Source organism: Rhamphochromis sp. 'chilingali' (genome assembly GCF_963969265.1).
Source record: "Rhamphochromis sp. 'chilingali' genome assembly, chromosome: 13".
NCBI lineage: Eukaryota > Metazoa > Chordata > Actinopteri > Cichliformes > Cichlidae > Rhamphochromis > Rhamphochromis sp. 'chilingali'.
This window is the reverse complement of record NC_137940.1, coordinates 15,516,599-15,525,060: the sequence shown is the minus strand read 5'-3', so window position 1 is coordinate 15,525,060 and position 8,462 is coordinate 15,516,599. Positions and strand designations below refer to the sequence as shown.

General features: G+C 37.1%; 2 long non-coding RNA genes across 3 annotated transcripts; one reads left to right on the top strand and one right to left on the bottom strand.

The window, feature by feature from the left end:
• Nucleotides 1-1,224: 1,224 nt before the first annotated feature.
• Nucleotides 1,225-2,753, bottom strand: LOC308408820. The gene is made up of 2 exons (XR_013973848.1): nt 2,358-2,753; nt 1,225-1,757 (listed from the first exon to the last, which is right to left on the bottom strand). It is a non-coding gene; the product is annotated as an uncharacterized lncRNA (long non-coding RNA).
• A 70-nt stretch (nt 2,754-2,823) lies between these two features.
• LOC308409087 lies at nt 2,824-5,304 on the top strand. 2 transcript variants are annotated; one of them, XR_013973937.1, is made up of 5 exons: nt 2,824-3,204; nt 3,676-3,715; nt 3,861-3,907; nt 4,220-4,264; nt 4,635-5,304. It is a non-coding gene; the product is annotated as an uncharacterized lncRNA (long non-coding RNA). The 2 variants fall into 2 exon arrangements; XR_013973938.1 differs by lacking the exon at nt 2,824-3,204 and having other exon boundaries at nt 3,239-3,907.
• Nucleotides 5,305-8,462: the final 3,158 nt, after the last annotated feature.

The window sequence follows — 8,462 nt, the reverse complement described above, 5'->3', positions numbered from 1 at the left end:
TACTAAAAGTAACATGTTTTATGCACATCTGCAAAAAACAGTTGGATTCAAACAAAACAGAGTCAAAGGTCTATCACGAATTAGGTTGTTTATTCATTTGCTTACAGTATTTCACATTACACAATATCTCACTATAATGTAGCGTTCATTGACTTTGAAATTATCTGTCAGTGATACAGTAAACAAGATACAACAACTGCTATGTACACTTTAGTTTTTGACAATATATACAATTTAGTATTTAAAGGAACACACTCCACTGTTTTGGAAATAGGCTCATTCTCCATCTCCCTCAGAGTTAAAAATGCAGCGTCTTCTTTCTAGATCCGTACGTTAATAGGGCTCTGGAGCGTGATCTTACGGGATGGGGCGTAGCCACGATTTTTGGTCAAGGCGCCATATTAGCAGGCCAAACAAATGCTTGCTGTGTGGTCGGTTGTAATGTTAGATTGCACTACCGACAAAGGAATAAGCTTGAAAACAGGCTCTCTTTTCATTGTTTCCTCACCTGGAAACATCATGAGGGAGCTTATGTGTTGGATGTTACCAAAAGAAGGCGTCTAGCCTGGATAGCAGCTGCGAGACGAGCTGATATTCAGTTCTCTACCAGCCACAGATATCTGTTGGTGTGCTCCAGTATTTTCATTCAGGTAAGTTCTAAATAAGTTCATATTATTATTTATAGCCTGTTAATTTTATTTTCAATAGCACAAACTTAGAACAAACATGCAGAACTACCTTCTATTTATAGAGTTGCTAATTATTTGGCATTATTGCAACAAACCAGCCTATGAAATGAATGAAACAAATCCTGACTGGGTTCCAACACTACACATGGGGCACTACGAAATCCCTGCTTCAAACTACATGCTACATACCACCATGCCAATCAGATTACTTCTTCCATGTGAGGGTAAAAAGGTGACCTTCCTGGATAAGATGGCAAAGGTTTGCTGCGTTTTGGTGAACATGTGCCCCAGTGTGGTAGTAAAACCAGGGAAAAATGCTCTTGTTAAATACTTTTAAGTCTTGTGCTGTTTATGTAGTGATAAGTTTTCAAAAGAGACAGTAAATTACAGAATGCTAGTAGTGGGTGATATTATACAAATGCTGTCATGATTTTATGTGAACATTTTGTCATTTGTAAACTATACATAACATTTTTTCTACATTGTAACTGATGTGATGTTCGACAAAGTGCTTTTAATTAAAAATAGGCAAACATTTCTTTGTTTCTTTATTCAACTTTTGAACAGTGGTATTTAGTAAGTACATATTCAGTAAATGCAAAGTATTTACATGGCCCCCTAAATTAAAACATTATGGGTTATTCAGAACAGAACTATGCTTGGAAAAATATTGTCCCATCAGTTGATCCAACTCCTCCACAGTAGCAGGTGGAACTTTTCTTTTTTGAGGATGGCTTCTTTTACCTGTCACAACGAATGGTCTGTTTATGTTTTGATCAAGAACCTTTTTTTTGGGCAGCTGAAGAGGAGAAGTCTATCTTATGGCCAACCTCTGGCTGTATCTTGGTCATATTACCCAGCAAAACCCAGTATGCAGGTTCATCTGTAACAGTCCTTGTGCCACAGATCCTCACTGTTGCTTCTACATTAAACAGAAGAGCAGTGACATGGCTGCAAGTCTCCACGACTCTAGTCATACAGCTGCAGTGGGCGGCTTCAACCTTCCCTGTGATGCTCACAATGACCTGTGGCTGCAATGCTGCAATTCAGTCTTTAAGAGTGCAGGACCTAAAACACACACAGACAAAGTTCATTTAAAGACAAGAACTTTAATAAGCCAAGTCCGACACAAATGTGTTTTATTTACTTTCAAATCCATTTATCATAAATGTAACAAATAAAGTGTTTTTATGTATCCATCTATAGAACGCTGCATGTTATATTCTAAATCTGCATGTTTCTTTTTAGAAACCTATCAGCAAAAAATGAACCTAAAGTATGTAATGAATGTATTTTTAGTGACACAGGACACAAACAAGGAAGCAAGTCAAATCAAATCACAAATCAAATCACTTTTTATTGTCACATCACATGTGCAGGTACATTGGTACAGCACATGTGAGTGAAATTCTTGTGTGCAAGATGTGTAATTAGGATTATTTATAATAAATATGAATTAATTAGGGCAATTTCTTTAACCATAAAGAATAACTAAATCCTTCAGGACAATGTCACATCAATGCACTGAACTCACTATGTTATCCCTCTAACAGAGCCTCTACATGTTCTCACTGTAATTTCCCCCTCACGAATGAATTTTTACTAGCACTAATTTGAATGTTGGGGGGAATCAAACGCATTTTACTCGCAGTACTCAAGCTGACTTACCTTTGCTTGAATGACGCCGTACTCACAACGTGGAGGCTTAAAAATAGCCAAATCTTGTACCCAGTCCTTGGTGAATTGGATGTGCGCCTCCAGAGATTTATAATTGCGAAATTGGTGCGCCGTGTATGCTCTGACTCCACAGACAAGGTATGAGAGTAGATCATGCTAAGTCAATAGCGGTTTGGTCTTCAGGGTTTCTACTCCACGGCTATATTTCATACGGGTCCACATTTCAACAATCAAGTACCGTCTCTTTGCATCTGGACAGAATCTGTCTCTATACCGTCATTTTCTTTTGAGCTACGTTTCAGAATGGTTCGTAGCAATCTTGTTTTGATTCGTGACCTGCCAAGATGGTGCTGCGCTCCCACAATGCATTGCGACATTACGTCAACTCCAAAGCCATGGAGTGTATGCGCATGCGCATTGCCACGGTGGTTTAAAAAATAAAGATATAATGAAAAGTAATTAATAAAAATTAAATATTTAAACATTCCCACAAATGTGCAATGAACGTGCAAAAACTCTCTTTAGTAGTTGTTGCTGTTTCTTTCTTTCTTCTTTTTTTTTTTTTTTTGAAAAATAACGACGTCTCTGAGGCGCGAAATTTGACAGCGAGAGGAACGGCCGGATACAGGAGACGGGAAGAAACAAGCCGATTATGTTCGCGTTAATTAAGTGGTTGGAAGATGTAAAATTCTCAATTCTGCCAACTGAACATATACGAGATTTTAATGAGGATGAATAATTAGCCGGCATGGAGGAAACGGACCTTTATTTCATGGAGTGGCGACAAGAAGCCAAGGCGGGTGGCCAGTCTAAGAAGCCTCCATCATCAAGCTAGCAGGTGCCTTTTCCCATATAACTTTATTCTCGTGTATTTGGAACGGAAGCGTAGAGCTGCCACCCAGGCAAAAGAGAAATATAAGTATATCACGTTATAACGTGAAAAGTTTATCGTTCTAACAATATACTATCATGTTTGAACAACATGTTTGAACAACATTGTACGAAAAATGTACATAATTATCACGTCCGTACAATATTGTGCGAACGTGACAATTATGTATATTATAATAACGTGATATTATATTATACAAACATGAAAAGCATAATGTTAGAACAATAAACATTTCACGTCATAACGTGATACAGCTCTATTTTTCTTTTGCCTGGGTGGCAGCTCCACGCTTCCATAATTTGGTAATCAAAATATGTAACTTAATTAATTATATTGTGACGTACTTTTGCCTTTTCTTATTATTCTGCCTTCTCAATAACTATCAAAGCCTATTCACATTTAATTTGGCTTTCACAGAAATCCTACCTCTCCTTCTGGCTACAGAGTACTTACCAAGGTTAGAAACAAAGAACAGTTATGCTTTATTAATGTTCGCTAATTACAATGTTCCACATTTCCTTGCTTTTTAAGTCATTTTTAGGCTTTTTAGAGTTTTTGTTTTTTATTTTTTTAGCAGTAATGTTTCTGCCTATTTATTTCAGCCCATGAAATCGAATGCAGATCTTCCTAATGTGAGATTTACATAAATGTAAGTAATTTTGTTTGTCATTGTCATTAATGTTGTTGCTGTTGTTGTTTTTGTGCAGTTTGCAATCATATAAACCTAGCAAGCATCAGTCAGCACCGTGACTAACCTAAACAGATTCTTGCTTTATTCACGTATATTATATGTAATTATATATACCTGCACATTGTACCTAGGGTTGCAGCCACTTGGCCCCACCCCATTGTTGTGACAGCCCTGATTGTACTTATACACTGCATCTGAACAGGGAACAGTCTGCCACATTAATGTATTTTTAAGTGACTTGTTTGTAATACATGAATTTGTTTTTTACAGATGTCAAAGTCTCAACCTCATGCTGCCCTCCCCCATCCTCCTAAAGTAAGTATTTGTTGTTGTAGTTTTTTATGCGGTGTCTGTGTCACATGCTAATCATAATTATTGAAATAACTGTTTTCTAACAGATTTTCCAAAACACTAGTTAGGTTTGTTGTCATTCAGACCAATACTACTGCTTAGACATTGCATATGCATAGATACAGTCGTAGTGCTTGACACATGCAAACAGCAGTAGATGTACTAAAAAGGAAATAATTACAATCATGATGTTGATTGCTGATGTCAGTATATATATTTTAGAGGAATGTTTTGTTTTTCACCCAAAATGAACTATATTGCTTCAGAAGAGATTTATTACCCTACCGGACTCTTATATATTGTTCTGTTTTTTGTTTGTTTTTGTTATTTTCAGGTTCAATGGTGCGTGTTCTTCTAATGGCCGCCTTCCCACTGGAGGTTTTGATCCACAGCAATTTAAAAGGTAATCAGCTTTGAAAGTCAGTTCAAATGGTTAGCTAATAGTACTTTAAAAAGCCTACAACTCTGTCACCAGTTTCTTTACCAAAAATTACCCATAAAAGTATCGCTCAATAGCATATATTGTAGTTCAAATGTTTAGTTGTACAAATATCAAATTTTTGGAAATCTAAAACTAGTCAAACACTCAAATGTTCATGCTTTTTATAGGAGGACAGAGCAAAACGGACATCGGCGCAGAGTGAAGAACTGCCCTTGATAAGGACACTATGACAGCCATATATAGTAAGTGAAGACTTTCTGTGTATCTAAAATTGCATACAGCACAAGTAACTTACTTTGCAACCATTAAAATAGGTTGTAAAGTAAGTTACCAATACAAATAGGTGATGATGCATTGTAGTGGTTGGTCTCAGACAAAGAAGGTCAACAGATTTATGAATGCTGGAAGGTAAGGAGAGACGACCAAAAGGGGTGTTAGCATTACTGTAATGTGAACTGGATAGACTTCCCATCTAGGAAAAAAAAGAGGTAAAATTATGCGTAAAATATATCTGTATTAATATCTGTATCTATATAAACAGAAATATCTGTTTGCTAAATGAAGCCAGCTAACATAAATCACATTTGTATTTTAACTCTGATAAAAGTAATAGAACTGTGACTTTTGTTTGTTACAGTGGCGGTAAGGAAGGGGTTTCCCAGCATGTCCAGAAGGGCTTTGAGGATTGCCGTGAAAGCTGGGGGAACTGAGACTGCTGGAAAAGGAAAAGAAATTACATTTTAAGTATGCTGACTTATGTCCATACAATCACACACACATATACACATACACACACATATGTGTGTGTGTGTATGTGTATATATATATATATATATATATATATATACATATATGTATATGTGTGTGTGTTTCTTTTAGAATGTTTAAGTATGTAATGAGAATAAACTTATAAAATGAATATTCCTTGCTTGATTGATATGCTATATGTATGTTTTAAACATCAAATAAAGATTTCTTTCAGATGTTACATGTGAATGTGTTTTCTTAGAAATATATGAAGGGTTAAATTTATATTTTTTTTGAATGATTTTAAATAAAATTAAATTATATTTTGAAATATATTTTATTAATATATTTCAAAATATACAAAAAATGGCCAAAAAATATATGTGCTAAAATACATTTCAAAATACATAAACATATTTCAAAATGTATTTTAAAATACATTTTGAAATATATTTCAAAATATACAAAAAATGGCCAAAAAATATATGTGCTAAAATACATTTTAAATATATAAATATATTTTAAAATGTATTTTAGCACATATATTTTTTGGCCATTTTTTGTATATTTTGAAATATATTTCAAAATGTATTTTAAAATATATTTTTTTACCGTATGGGACGAGTGGCCAAGGCTCACTGATGCACACGGGAAACAAAGTCTGACCCATGTTGTCTGATCCAAAAGACCTGCTACAGAAAAAGTCCATGCTAGTTTTGGTGGAAAAGTGTCAGAATAAATAGCACATCATGATTTACTGTGTAGGGGGCTACATAGCTGCAGTCAGGGTGCCCCAGTAGATCCTTTTCTACAGCTGAAAGCGTCAAAAATGGACACGGAGCATCAAAACTGAATCACAGAGCAATGCAAGAGTGGAATCTGTCTAAATCGCACATTCTTAAATGTCACATGAATGGCTGGGTGTGTGCATTGCTCACCAGGGGAACACACGGTTGCTTTGGCAACAAAAAGGGGGTCAACATAATATTAGGCAAGTGGTCATAATGTTATAGCTGATTGGTTTACATAAACAGCGGCTCGACGCTATCCGATCGTTCAGTCTGACGTCACTAGCCGTGTCTGGGCCTAAACTCTGCTGCAGGTCCATATATCAAATGATCACTGTGGCATTACTGAGAGTTAAAACACTGTCTTAAGTCTTTCATCTTTAATAAAATTATCAGCATTCTGCTCTACCAGGTGTAACAACTGAGTTTAACATCCAGGCATCCATGAAAACGGAATTTATGACATTTAATGGAGTTAGAAGTTAGCAGGAAGTTAGCTCGCTAGCTTCCATCTAAATACAATATAGCATGTCCTGACTGCGGCGGTTTGGAAACAAATTAAAACAGCTTTCTTATCACTTCCAACATAAATGAAGAAAGAAAACTAAACAGCAGTGACATTTGTAGGGTTACTGAAGTTTGGCTAGCTGGTATATAATGATGTGCAACGTGACCGCTAGGTTAGTCATTCATATGCTGCTGCATGGGCTGTGCTGTAGTTACATCGAAAGGTTTTAAAAACTGAGCTTAAATAAATGATTAGCGGTAATAAAAGCCGAGGGAGGTCAACGGTGATCACTGACTTTTTTTAGGAGCTTTTTGAGATTAAATAGAAGAAAATACAAAGCATTAAACATGTTAACAACACAAAAGCCATATTAAATGCAGACTACTTTAGGCCCGGAAGTAGGATTCGTCACGTCATCACTTAGCTAAACTATGGACACGCACACACACACACTTACACTGATAAGCACTCACTCATCCCCCCTCCCTTTCCAACGCCTTCGATGCTTGTGCCCTACCGGGGAAGATAGCAGTCAACTGGACCAGCACAGATGCTGCAGGACCGGATGCGCTGTCTACACCGGCTCTCTCTTACCCTTTACCCGCCCCTGTTGCTTGTCTTGTGTTTCTATGGTGTGCTTTTGTGCTGAGGTGTTTTTTCTGTTATCAAACTGTTCTCCCACTAGGAGCTCAGTCTGAGTGGAGTTTTTTTTTTTCTCCTCTTACCTCATGTAGTGTATTTTCGTTGTTTTTTCCTATCAGCCTACCTTTCTGACATGTCTGCCCAATGTGATGTTTGTGTAAAGTTGGTCAGAAGGTTCCTTTCTAAGTGCGCATGCGCCATTAGCGTGCTGCCTGCTGTAACCCTAATTTCCCTCGGGATGAATAAAGTATTCTGATTCTGACTTAATAATCAGATAGCTTCTCTGCAAAATAAGGCAACAAATCAAAGATGCTTGACTCCCTGTTATAACTCACAAACGCAAGCCCTTAATGCAGATAATACCCAATCTGATAAAGAAACGGCACTGCACTCATTTAGAAAATCTTCCTTTGGCCTACTAAATAAATATGTAGGGCTTCCTTCATTCATTTGCACAACATCGCTAAAATTAGAAATATTTTCTTCCAGAGTGTTGCTGAAAGGCAACTTTATACATGTATCACCTCTAGGATGGACTAGATATAATAATTCATTATTTTCAGATGATTCTAAAAGCTTCTTAAAATGCCTCTGTTTCATCCACAACACTGCAGTGAAAGTATAACTGAGAATACAAAGAGAGACTGTCAAAGGAGCTTGCAAAGAAAAGCGTCTGGACTTCTTTAAGTTGCTTGAAGACATTTCACCTCTCATCCGAGAAGCTTCTTCAGTTCTAAGGTCAAATGGTGGAGAGTCCCAGATTTAAACCTAGTGGGAGTGTCCCCCCACAGAGGGACAAAAGGATCCCCTGATGATCCTCTAATCGCCTGAGCCAAGGTGTGAAACTGAATGTGGGTCCCAATCAGCCAGAGTTTCGGGTGAGCTCATTGTGAAACCTGGCCCCACCCTATCATCTGATTTCCTGAGGTCAGATGGCCCAGGATGTGAGTGGGCGTTAAGGCGTCTGGGGAGGGAACTCACAACTGGATTATAGATGGCAGATCCGCCAGCTATCTGACCTCAGGAATTCACATG